Here is a 14,064-nt window from a genome sequence, read left to right as displayed (position 1 = left end):
TTTCTTTTTCCTCCTCTCTTTCTTTCGAATTTGCAAAAAAAAAAAGAAAAAAGAAACGCGAAGAAAGGAAAAAAAATCCGCGAATCGAAACATTTCCACGAGCGAGAATATAGATTTTATTCCTCCCCCACATGAATATTTCACGCATCCGATCTCAATGAAAATCGTCTGGATCAATGGAGATACGTCAAAAACGCAGCTTGCAAATGTATTTGGTCAAAACTCGATAAATTTTTTTTTTTATTATTCCTCTTCCTCTTTTTTTCTTTTCGAAAAATCTCGTTTCGACGGAAAGCGCGCCGAAAAAGTTTTGCATTTTTATACATTTTACGTCGATCAAGCTGACTTCTTTTTGAATCCGCGATCGATCGAAACACGCGTAGACATCGCAGAGAGATCGGTGTTGCGCCCCCTATGACGTTGTATTAACTTTTTAATATTTGTCCCTCCCCTCCCCTCCCCGAGGGGAATCCAATTAGCGGTGAAAGTAAAAGTTGCCAACTCTGAGCATCAAGATTGATGCACAAAGGGGAAATTGTTGTTACCTGTGAGCTTACATCGTGTTATGCGTTCACTTGTAAAAAAGATGACTTCTTTGTTCACTCGTTAAAAATATCATGAAAATATCGCGGTAAATCTTCTTAACGTAATCACGATGTTGTTAAAAGAGACGTAAAAGAGTGAAATATTTAAGAAATATATATATATATATATACAGATTCGATGTTTAGGATTAAAGTACTTAACCTTATGTATATGATAAAGAGAGTCGAAGAAAGTTTCTAGCAGTTAAAAGTGTTATATTATAAAACGATTGTTCCATCTAACTAATCTTAATTAATTGCAATCTTTCATCTTAGTTAATCTTCCCGTTAATTACGAGATATTAAATGATTCTCTGATAAAATTTATTCGATTAAATTTATAAACTTATATATGGCAATTGTATTGTTTATGCGACAAAAAAAAAAGAAGAGATAATTTGCCAATAACTTACCGATCGCGAAGCAATCCGTCGAAATGCGGTAAACGATTCACTAATTCGTGAGAAGGGAGCTTTCTTGCTTCTTTTAAACACAAACACGTTTTATTATAACCCAGTCACCGTATGAATTCATCGAAGATGAAAATCGATGCTCTTACACACTTTGTTACACAACATTACACTGTTACATTACACTGATTAAATCGTGTTATGCGCGTTACTCTATTCAGAAATCCAATAGAACGGATAGATTTTCGTTATATATGAAAGAACAAGCGCGATGGCTTACCATAAAACCATACGAAAAACATTCCAATAATACCGTTCGAAACTTTCCGAGAAGAATTCCAAAAGAAATCGTGAAAATAATAAATAAAAACGCGTGACGCGTTTTATCTCAATTGCAACCGTCGCGTGAAAAATATTTCTCTACTCTACGTGATACTACGTGTACGAAAAAACAGATCAATAGCAAAAACGAGGAAAAAAACTTGGATTCGAAATATAAACGAAGCCACTTAATGCGGGCGTTTAAATGAATTTCTTTTATTCTTGCGCGTCCCGAATGTAAATGCGGCGAAAAGCTCCATATTTAACGCGAACACGTTGATTTACACGCATTCTCGAGCTCATTTCTTGCGACATTTCAAAGTGTTCTAACGCTTGGAAGCACACCAGTTACGTGGCTCCATTAATTGCGATCCCCGCAGTTGGTTAAAGTTGAACGAATCGCGTTGAATATCTACTGGATAGGTTAGCAAATTATACTATAATATATATTTAAATTTTACGTATGCGAATGCGTTAAACGTTCGTTCAACTAGCGCAATCCTGTTGATTAATTTTTTAACACTCCACGTTCAATTCCTAATTGCACTTTCGATTCAGTATTGCGTATTTATCGAATCGGCTAGCTGTAATTCGAATGGTATTTAAAAATTAATCTTTTTAACGTGCCCGAAATTTCAGGAACGAGCGATAATCCCGATTAGCTAGATTCGAAATTTCAAAAATTGAGTAATTTTTTGTTTCGTTCCATAATCGCGGAATTCGTTCATTTGTTAACGCGAAGATCGGTCTTCTATTCGTATACGTTTTACAAAAAAAAGCAGATATAAGCATTAGTTTCGTAGCAAGTTCTTTCGCGAAGAAGTGAAAAAGAAATGATGGTCGACGGAAGTCTAAAAAACATTTCAACCGTCGCGTATTGTCATGAATATTCATTCGTATTACATTATCATTGTTTATACAGAATACCTCGCGAACAAAGAATTTTCTTGCTTGAGAATTTTTATTCTAAAGTACTTGTGACGAAACATTTATATTTCGACTCGGAAATAAGAAAAGAGATCGAAAGAACGGGAGATATAAAAGAAATGAATTTAGGAAATAATAATAAATTGTGAAAGAGGTTCGCGTAAAATTGGCCATTCCGAACTAAATCACGAAAGATTATATACATTTTAATTTAAATATCGAGGTTATATCGTTAAATCTCATCATAAAGAGAATAGAATGGTAATGCGCATTCGAAACGAGGAAAAATTAATAAAAATTAAGCACGACATTTTAGACATTATGGTGATCGAGTAGGTTTTATACGTTTATATAGTATTATATAGGTTGCATCACTAAAAACTGCTTTTGTTAGTTAATATTTTATACATAATAACTTTGATTTTTTCTTTTTTTTTTTTTTTTTCGTAAATTCACTTACAACAAAGCACAAAATACTTTACGCATCGATTCTAATTTCAATAATTCGTATATATCACACTCGACACATGATATTCGTAAAATGATACGTAATTTTACATGACTAACCTGATCTCGACAACAGCCAATAGATTTTTCTTCGCGTTTAAAAACGTAGCAAAATACACTACGATAATACTTTTCGTTCTTCGAATACACTTTTCCCTTTATCATTTAACCATTATATCATTCGTTCGATTGATATAATACGTTAAACTCTATTAAAAAATCACTGGTTCAACTTAATCGTATCGATCTTACAATTTCTTTATCGATATTGAACTGCCATGTTGTAACCTCAAACTTCAATAACGTTCGGAACACTCTTCACGTTCGAATTGTTTTCTCACCGGGGGAACGATGCACATTCTTCTTCCTACACAGTATCGATACTTGAAACGATCAAGAATCGATTTCACGGATATTATTATTTACAATGACGATCGATCGAATAAACGTAACACGCGACACACGTTAAAACCGAACCGCGATCACGCGATAAACGAGCGCACAGAGCGCAGAACGACGAATGAACGAAAGCGCCACGGCCGAAACTTCGCGAGCCCCACCGCCCTTTCCGCGCTTGCGAAGTTGCGCGCGAATCAGGCCGATCGCTACCGACCACCACCGAACGTGCACGAAGATCGATGGACAGACAGGGTTCACGGTGTCGCCGCAACATAATTAATCGGTGGAAATATAATTCTCGATCCTGGCTTTGCGCGACTACTTTTATTTTATTAATCGTAATTGATCCGGACATATAAGATCCGGCTTATAAAAGAATTCCGTACTCTCGATTCTTCGATTACTTTTCTCGCAACTTTGCAATCGCTTTGAAAAAGCCATTTCCCTTTATTACCCATTATTCCGTGTATTTTCTTCTCTTTTCGACAAACGAAGTATTACATAACCTCTATTCTCAAAGGCAAGCTACTCGACTTTAAGGCAAATACATATGCATCATTTTCTAACTATTATCTCCATTATCGGTGATCTTTGTATGCTGGTCAGTCTGAAATTTTATTTTTATCCATTATTTTCTATATCTTTTTCAACTTAATAATATGTTATATTTTTCGGATAAATAATAGGATTATATAAAAGGTAAGCGAACACTTTTTATTATATTTATTGTTCAATTGTAGCAATATATATTTTCTCTCTCCCTTTTTTGCAAGTGTTATTCCCATTCATTAGCTTCGAGAATTTGTTTCGTCCAAATAGAAATCCATAAATAAAACAGAACGAAACGAGTCATCATTTATTTGTTCGCTAACAGAAAATAGCATTCGAGTCGTGAAAAAACACGGAGAAATCAATTTGCACTGGAAAATTTATTTTTTATTTCGCGGGGAAAAAAGGAGCGAAAAAGATGAAGGGCAAGGATGAAAAGGAAAAAAAGTGTGCCTCGACAATCAAATCCATTTTCACCCCGAATCAAGTACCCGAATCTGGCTATGCGATTTTACCGTGCGTAAAATTCATTGTCGCTCGTATGCCAATGACCGTCGAGCTTAAGCATCGTTGAGGCCGGTGCTGAAGTTCAATGAAATGGCAACCATATCTGTCCCGGGCTTTGTCATGAATTTTAAGTTAATAGTACGCGTAAATGAAAGCTGAACCGTTGATGCGGCGCTCGCCAGTTGAAAACGTGAAAAGCGAAGCGTGATAACAGAAGCGATTTGGATTACTCACTTTTCTTGCATTTTTGCAAAAAGAGAAAAAAATTTTTTTTCTAACGCACAATCGTTAAATCCCTAGACGCAAACATCGATATCATTTCTTTGTATATAGAAACGAATATAATAGCGGAGGGATATACACGATGGAATTCTTCTTTAAAGCTATTTTCTATAAATTTCTCTCCCCTCGTTTCGTGTAAATAATATACGCACTGTGGAATTATCGATTTATTAGCGTCAACGTGGATATCAAAACACGAATAATAATGAATCATAATTAATAATAAATAAATCATGGAAAACGATAACGCGTATCATTATATTTCACGTGTATTATATCATACGTGATTAATCAAGTTGCGCAGCGAAAAAATCGCGTAAATGGTGATTTATCATCGATTTTCGATGCGCGAGCAAAGTGTATATATAAAATCGAAGAAAACGAGAAGAAAAAATAAGAATAGAGGAAGGAAGGAAGGAAGGAAAAACGGAGGTTTTCGACAGAGGTTTCGATCGACAGCAGATGCGTCGTTCGGCGGTTGGATGATTAAATACCATGGAGCTGGCCGTTCCAGGCTTTGATCCCTCCAATCAGCGCGCCATACCACGCTCGTGCAAGGTGGCGCGACCTTTGTACACTTCAAAGACCTTTGCCTGTGAACACCGAATGTTTAATGTCACGGACTATGTTCGAACTATCAAACACTTTTTCCCCCCTCCGTCGCTTTCGAAAGTGTTCCATTCGTTCGATAACTTGGCCTACTGCACGATAATTAATCTCCATCATTCGTTCGAGCATCATTCGGCGTGAAATTTTGATTTGGGGCGTTAAACGCCAGGCCAATTGTCGTTCGATTATATTCTCCGCACGAGGAAGAAAAGTTGAGTCGAAATTATATCCCTTGTTCTCGAGATGTAACGTATCGAGAGGATCGCGCCAGCATCGCTCACGGTAAATATTTGACGAGCAACTCTCTGCTATCCGTGCCAATACCGTGCTCCTGATGAGGGCTGCTCAATTCCGCTCCTTCCACCTTTCCTTAAACGAGGAAATTGCTCGGTCCCTTTGCAAAATCAAAAATTCGTTCGAGGAAGTCGAATGTTGGAAGGCCGAAAGATAATTCGAGTAGAAATTTTGCCAAAAATTGAAGAAAAATGTGGAGTTAAAAAAAGTAATGATTTATACACCGTGTTGGCTCCGCACGAGTATATTTCTATAAAACGCAAGGATTGTACATACGGATAGGTTTTAGTTAAGCACAGTGCCAAACGGATCAACTTTGACGAAAAACAAATTGCTCGACATTGATTTTATCCGCTCTTGACATCTTCTTCTTCCATTTTGTAAATATTTCCCCGATTCGCGTATAGCAAGCGTGCGATATTTAATATTAATTATTAACGTTGTTTAATCAAGATCCACGATTGGTCACACGTAATTGCGACCGATAATTGCCATCGACGCGAGCACGGAAATCGAAATGGATCGCGGATGGGCGATTAATTGGACGGGATATCGATCGCTGCGATTGAATCGTAACAAAAATCAATTTGCATAGGCTCGACAAATCACGTTGAATTATATTATTTTTCTTATCAACAATCGCGGTCGAATAACGTGATTCGATTCGACCGTTTAATGAAACTCTCGCTTCGAATATTCGTGGTGAATACCGAAACACTCGGATTCAAACTCGCCAAGGAATAATAATTAATTTGCTTTGCCCAATGTTTTCGCCAATTCGTGGAAAGTTTCGAAACTTTTATTTGTATTAATTATTGATACATCGACGATTATGCAAGTATGATGTATGTACTTTTTAACCCTTTGCACTCGTGGTTCAGTGAATTTCTTAGCTAAGTTAAAACGAATTCACGTATTGACGTGTAAAACATTTGTATTTTGATATTTTATATGCGTATGTTCACGCGATGAGGAAAGACAATTTGTCGAATATTGAAAGTTAATATTGTTGTGCGATATTTTAATAATAACTACTATTTTTCATCTTCTTATATCTACATCTCTATTTTCCTTCTCTCTATCGGCAATTTTTCAATAAGTAAAAATGAGCTAAACTCTCAATTTTCATCGCTACTTTCCTTCTCTCTATCCTCAGTTTCTTAACGAATAGAAATAATTTCGTTATTTAATAACTCATCTTGAATTAATGTCCCGTATTCTCATATTCTATTATTCCTATTTTTCTCGATTCTACCGATCTCCAACTCGATATATACGTATCTCGATGGATTAGCACATTTCCTTCCCTCCATCGTCAATTTCTTAATAAACGAACTAAACTCTGAGTAAAAATTTCTCTTCCCTCTATCGTCAAATTCAAGCGAACAATATAAATATAAATAATTTCGAATAATCGGATTCGGTCCAATTTCAAATAAAAAAAGAAATCCAATCGTTCCACGCTTCACAAGATTACACAGCTCAGAAATCTATTCACGTATAATTGAAAAAAATCAAGCATAAATAAATATTGTACAGTCGCCATTTTGGAGGCGCGAAGCATTATAACGCATCGTCTCCTCTTCCTCTCCGTGATCCGTGAAATTTGTATCCGTCCCCCATTCGTCGGAAAATGCTTGGCAATTACGATGGAGGAACGCGCAAGAAGGGAGGGCGAGAGAGGAGCGGATAGATCCTCGTAACGAATACACGTTCAGCGTTTGGAAGACAGGAGGGAAGGGTTAAGGTCGGGGGTTAATAGATGGCCGGTGTCCCTGCGCCGAGGTCAGACGCTGTGTCACCTTCCACGTTCGTCATTACGAATGCAGATTGGACCGTCTAATCGCCGCCGAGGCCCACCGCCAAACTTCTCCTCCCAACCTAGGTTTCTTCCGCCTCGTGATAAATTGCAGATATATTAACGGCATTTACTCTGTTTACGATTATTAATTAATTCTAATCGAGAGGTTCAGACGTGTATACGTCGATACTGGTTGGAGATGTAGAATAGTCGACCGATGAAGAAAACCTGGAATCGTACTAATTCATGTAATCCACTCCTCTGGTGGAAATATGGAGAATGCCATTTCAAAATTTATTGTAAAAAGTTTATCGTTGAGTATGGAGAAGGATTAATCTCTAAATGAATGACCGATCGAGCCAGACTCGATCGATAACCGATTATTAATTAATTCTAATCGAGAGGTTCAGACGTGTATGCGTCGATACTGGTTGGAGATGTAGAATAGTCGACCGATGAAGAAAACCTGGAATCGTACTAATTCATGTAATCCACTCCTCTGGTGGAAGAATTATCACGAAGGAAATATGGAGAATGCCATTTTAAAATTTATTGTAAAAAGTTTATCGTAGAGTATGGAGAAGGATTAATCTCTAAATGGATGACCGATCGAGCCAGACTCGATCGATAACCGATTATTAATTAATTCTAATCGAGAGGTTCAGACGTGTATGCGTCGATACTGGTTGGAGATGTAGAATAGTCGACCGATGAAGAAAAGGAATCGCGTGTTAATTCAACAATCCGTACAATCTACTCCTCTGGTAGAAGGTATTATCGCAGGGGAAATATGGAGAATGCAATTTTAAAATTTCGGGTGGATGAAATGGTGTTTACGAAAGAAATGAAGAACTCGTGGAAAAGTTTATTGTAGTTGATTTTTAAAATTAAATGGATGACCGATCGAGCCAGACTCGATCGATAACCGATTATTAATTAATTCTAATCGAGAGCTTCAGACGTGTATACGTCGATACTGGTTGGAGATGTAGAATCGAGTCGACCGATGAAGAATCGTGTTAATTCGCGTAATCCACTCCTCTTATAGAATAATAATCACGAAAGCAAATATAGAGAATGCAATTTTAAAATTTCGGGTGGATGAAATTTACGAAAGAAATGGAAGAACTCGTGGAAAAGTTTATTGTACATCGAGAAGGATTTTTAAAATCGATCTCTAAATCTAGACTCGATCGATAACCGATTATTAATTAATTCCATCGAGAGCTTCAGATATATTTATATATATCTCGATACTGATTGGATGCAATTTTAAAATTTCGAGGTGGATGAAATGGTGTTTACGAAAGAAATGAATTACTGAAGAACTCGTGGAAAAGTTAATTGTAGATCGAGAAGGATTTTTAAAATTAATCTCTAGCTCGATCGATAACCGCTGTCGTCCACGGTGAAATCTCGACCGACGTCGCATTCGATTATTAACGGATCACCCGTTATAATTATTAGAAGGCTTCGATAATCTCGCGTTAATCGGATAACTTGAACGAAACCAATGAAATATTTAGACACAAAATCTAATAACAACGCCTTTCTGAAATTCGTTCTCCACGATTCTTCGTTCGATTCCAATAAATCTAATCTAATCTGAAATGAATACCTTCATACACGGATCACGTTCGAGTTTCGTAACTAATTAACAAGCAGAGAAGAACGGAAGAAACGAAGGTAACAGGGATGCGATGAATATTTCGCTCGATACACTTTTCACTCTTTTAAATGCAAATTTATAAAACCGTAGAGTGCCAGGACTATTTTGAAAAAAAAAGGGGGGGAGGGGCAGAACAGATAACTCTTTGTATAAAAGGGAAGCTTTATACAAAGTGCGATTATTTCTCGCTTCGATGATTCATGTAAATCCCTGGAATCCATCGGGACGCGTATGACCGTGCTGCCAGCAAATTACGTATAATCCTGTATTGCGCTTATATATATATATTCTATATCTATATCTATACGTGTATGCATACGCTGGTATCGGTGAAAAAAAAAAAAATATGGGATCCAGTATCGTATGGCGCTTCTAGCTTAAAGTCACGATGTAAAAACGTCCTCTTTATTGCAAAGGTTCGTGTACATTTTAAAACTTGCTACACGCAGTTTATTTCTTCTCCTTCGCGCTTGAAACATTATTATTTTTTATCGTTAGATTTTTTAATTGAAGAGGAATTAATTAACGGGATGTAAAAGGTTTTCAAATTACGGATCTTTCTCAAATCTGAATTATTTCGCGGTTTTAGACGAGAACGTGAAATTTTCATTTGCCGTTAAGCAACACGAGATTACGTGCAGGAAGAGGCAGCATATTAATTGAGCGAGAATTTTCAATGGAATTTTCAGCCGGAATAAAGGAAGATGATCTCCCCACGTTCCTCTTTAAACGAGTGAAACGAGCGTCGTCGTGTGTTTGCCGCGAAGCTTCGCCTACCACGACGGGATCCGACGTTTTATATCTTCTCTCGAAACGAAAGATATCCGTTGTCACGCGGACGACGGTTCTCATTCTTCCCTTTCGCGACGATGCTTTGACCCTTTGCGGCGAATTTCCCCCCCTCGTTACTTACTTTATTCGAGTCACAAAAAAGTACCCCCCCGCCCCCCTTTTCGAGCCATTTTCCACCCATTTTTATTAATCATCTCCCGATTCTCGAATCGAAACTAACGAAACACGTCCCATTATCACGATTCTTCTTCCGGATTGGAGCGTAATCGTAGAAAAAAAAGAGAAATTAAACGAGAATTCGAATGTATGAAATACATTCTTGGATAGAAATTTTTCGAGCCAAGTGGATCGCAAAGAGACCGAATAATTTCCGAAAATCGAGGTAGCGGTGACAAAGAAAGGGACGAAGAAAAAAAAAGTAAAGAATAAGAGATACTTTTACACGGCCTTGAAAACCGACCCGGTTAAGGATTACAGTAAAAAAACATGCGTTAAACACGCGTTAAACACGATTTCGTTGATTGAGAATAGATATTTTATTTAATTTCATTTAGACGAGAATATAAAGGAAGAAACAACGTTTATTACAATTATAATCGGCGAGGAGGGTACAGTTTACATAATGGAAACGGTTAGACACGAGAGAAAGAGAGAGAGAATTGGAAATCATAAAAGACACGCGGCTCTCGTAAGAACAGGCAAGAGACAACGATTCTCCAAGTATCGCCTCCTTGACGTTTACCCTTCGCTGCACAACGATAAGGATAAAGGAGTTAATTAAGCAAGCGAAGTGGGCACAAGCTGGACGCAATCATCGTGTGAAATTACCTCCTCTTCTCGAACTCTCCGCTCTTTTATTCCGGTAACGGCGAAAGAAGGAAGCGCGAGGAAGGCCTGTTCCGAGTCGTCGAATTAGCTCGCAACCACGTCTCACTTTTCCCCCACTCCGATAATTCGAACGAAAAGCGTCGAAGCCTGGACGCAACGGGACGATATTGAAACGTGACGGTGGCGCCATCGCACCGCGAGACGGATATCAACCGTACACGCGTATATACGGAGAACGTAGAGAATTAAGGTTGCAATTGCTCGACCGTTGAAACTCTTTCGAGCAGGGTTGGAAAGGAAAGAACGATGGCACGACGGTATTGGACGTGTTAATTTGTGCGAAAAGGTACGTCGGTTAGCTTCCCCCAGCCAGATATTTTATTTAGCCCTTCGACCGCCGAATGCTCCAAGTTGAAGCGTTTCGCGCGAACGGCAACGCTGTACAGCGATCGTTGGCCGCCAACTGAACACTTTTTTCGCGCAATATGGACCTCGTCGACGATGCGTCAACGCGTTATGGCGCGCAATTCAATTACTTTGCCCGCTCCAAAATCCAAACGTTTTTTTTCTTCTCGATATATATACCGTTTATTCACCGATGTCGAACTTTTGAAACGCTATAATTCGATGATCGATAAGGTAAATTGTTGAAAGAATATCGCATCTCGACGCAGATGAAACGATCGCGAGTTCTCATATTTTTATTAACGGATCGCCGCTTCTCACGAGCGTAATTTGCCTGGCTATGAATGAACCGAGTTTAGGAGAATGAGAGTTTGTTTTTTGAACAACGAGATATGTGGTTTCATTCAGCAGTTAAAGGGTTAAATAAGCCGAATAGTTTTTTCGATGAGCACGAATAATTTCGAGCGAGAAATTTGAATTTATTAGTGTCGAAACTTGGAGGAAGGAGGGGGCCAAATTTCGAACGGTATTAACGATTGTTGGAAACTGATGCGTTTGACGAATAGTTGCTGGAATCTATGGGAAACTGCGCATCGTTATCGAAGTTCTATCTGTCTAGAATACAGGACAGGTAGCTGCGTCCTAATTTTCCAGGAAAAGGTACATTCACCACCACCACCACCAAGATCGTAACGAGAAAGCATTAGGAGCAATTATACACTTTCCAAGTTCCAAGTTTCTATCTATCCTGTCCTCAATCGTGAGATCGACTTTTTTCGGAAAAAGGGACCAATTTTGAATTTTCTCGATTCACTCGAGGATTCACGCGACCAGTTCGAACGTCTCCCGCAACGAAATTATTTCATTTTACTACTCTTCCTCTCGACATCGTCTGTTAAAAACGTGCCAACGTTTCGTTTATAAAAATAGATCTTGAAATCTCTCTCACGCTTCCGCCTCTTTGCGTACATTTCTTCACATCGCCAATTCAAATAATGTTCAAGGTGGGCGTGGTTAGACGCCTCCCACCACTCTGTACATCAACACGTGGCTAAGGTGACGTTATTATTAAGGTGGCATGAAAAGGCTACGAGCGTTGAAGCCGTCTAAACGCCATCTACATATTCATGCTCATAATCGTCCATTACACGGTGAACCTTTTTCTCTCTCTCCTTCCCATCCTCTCTTCTTACCTCCTCTGTTTACCCAATGAAAACTGTGTACCTAAATGATAAATTTTGCATCGATCGTCCGAATCTTGTCGCGAATACGTTCGATCGAAGGAATCGTTTGCTCTCGACGGAGCAAAACGAGTAGGCTGCTCGTTTCGAAGTCTTCTTTCGTCCTTCCCGTTCTTATATAAAATAGCAATTACTCTTATTCTTCGAGGATACAGATTTCACATATTTATTTATATCGTGGACCTACAATTTACTAGGAGCATGTAATAAGTGAATTGAGAAAGGTGTGAATTCGACGAACGAAGGAGCAGCACCATCTTTTTCTCGTCTTGGAGTGGATTCTGCATAAGATCGATAGATGAATGTACAAGCGTACAAGCGTACAAGCGTTAACGTCTGAACACGTTCGAAGGCGAGAAGAGGCGAAAAAAGAAACGCTCGATTCCACCGAGTTAAAACCCTTTTCTTATGCGAAAATTTATTATTATGTATTTGCATAATTTCGCCAGTTTTTTTCATTACACCCCTCCCCCCTCCCCTTTCGTTAGAAGCAAGCAAGTATCGTCCCTCCCCCACCTCACATGGACTTTTCTACGCAATTTCTATTAGAACAGTTTTTGCATAATTTGCATAATGGGAACAAATTCTGCCACCGTGTGTGTACGAGAAGAAAGAGGGAAAGAAAAGAGACGAGGAGAAACTACTGCTCCCTCTCCCCACTCCTCGATATGCCTGCCTCGATATGCGTCGAAAATGATCGTTCACGATCACCTGCGAGGAAAAGATCGTTGCGTGTCGAGCGTAGAAGAAAATTGTTGATTGTTGTTTCGAATGAAATTTTAATTTTAACAAATTAATATAATGGGAAAGTAGAGAAGACAATTATCGTCGGATCGATTTATTGATTAGACTGAACGAAAGAGGAACACTGGAATAACAAACGTGACAAAACGTATGTTTCTTGTGTGTGTGTGTGTGTGCGTGCGCGCGAATATAAAGAACGTTGATATTTCGCGTGAAAATAAATAAAAAAAAATATCGAATAGATTTTATTCCTTTGTAGCTTTGTTTCCCCACATTTTTCAAAGCTTTTTTTGTTGACCAAAGCTGGAAATTTAATAAAATGGGGGGGGGGGAGGCGAGGAGGGGGGGGGCAAGAATTGAAATTCAGGGGGTGCTTTCGATAAAAATATTCTTTATTGAAAGTGTCGAACTTCGTTGAACTAGAAATGACGAGGATCGGTGGTGCATGAGTTACAACAAACGAATCCCACCTTCGATCGAATGCACACTTTGTAAAAAAAAAAATAATATTAAACGATATATCGATTTAATCGTATCCCCCCCTCCCCCTCCGAAAATAAAATCGTCCCTCTTTGATCGCAGAAGAACAATCTGACGACGAATAGCTCAACAATAGCTCTCTGATAGCGAAAAGATTCTTTTGAAAGAAGGAATCGTTCAAGATTAGAACGAGGACGAAATTCACGGTTTCTTTTTCTCGAGGATCCCTTTCGAGGCCTTCCTCAAACTAAAGCCTGTTCAAATAAAGTAAATTAGAAATTTCAACCGGGGGGAGGGGGGGACCATGCTTGACTTCTCTTCGAGGAGAGTGTTTCAACGAAGTTTTGCATTCACGGCAATTTTGGCGGACAGGGGAAGTTAAATTTGCACGATCGACTAATAAACAGACATAAGAATAAGAAAGGAACGAGGAGAGAGAGAGCGGAGGACGAACGTCTTTTCTCTCTCTCGCCTAAGTAATGAAGCCGCGTTATCGAAATTCCTTTGCGCCACGATTAAATTGCACAATTTATCGTTTCGCGTTACCTGATGCACGTATGCGCCACCAGCCTTTCATAACACTTACTGTCTGGCTGGATGGCTCGCCTACAGTCACTTTATCGTGGAATAAATTCCAGCCAGCGTGCAGCCAAGGAGAGTGAAGAACTGGCGAAGGATGGAAGCTAGTGGAAGAAGGAGGACAACGCCAAATCAA

The 14,064-nt window shown here is 38.7% G+C and overlaps 1 long non-coding RNA gene across 1 annotated transcript in view; it reads right to left on the bottom strand.

Moving 5' to 3' along the window:
• Nucleotides 1-3,238, bottom strand: part of LOC147657621 (uncharacterized) — a 142,734-nt gene extending 139,496 nt beyond the window's left edge. Inside the window, exons 1-2 of the long non-coding RNA XR_015292093.1 lie at nt 2,810-3,238; nt 998-1,207 (exon numbers count right to left, since the gene is read on the bottom strand). This is a non-coding gene — a long non-coding RNA (uncharacterized LOC147657621). The remainder of the gene's footprint in view (nt 1-997; nt 1,208-2,809) is intronic.
• Nucleotides 3,239-14,064: the final 10,826 nt, after the last annotated feature.

This window comes from Apis florea, unplaced genomic scaffold (assembly GCF_048593485.1).
Source record: "Apis florea isolate Af1SG1 unplaced genomic scaffold, ASM4859348v1 contig_3068_pilon, whole genome shotgun sequence".
Classification (NCBI taxonomy): domain Eukaryota; kingdom Metazoa; phylum Arthropoda; class Insecta; order Hymenoptera; family Apidae; genus Apis; species Apis florea.
This window is presented reverse-complemented; position numbering and strand designations above follow the sequence as displayed.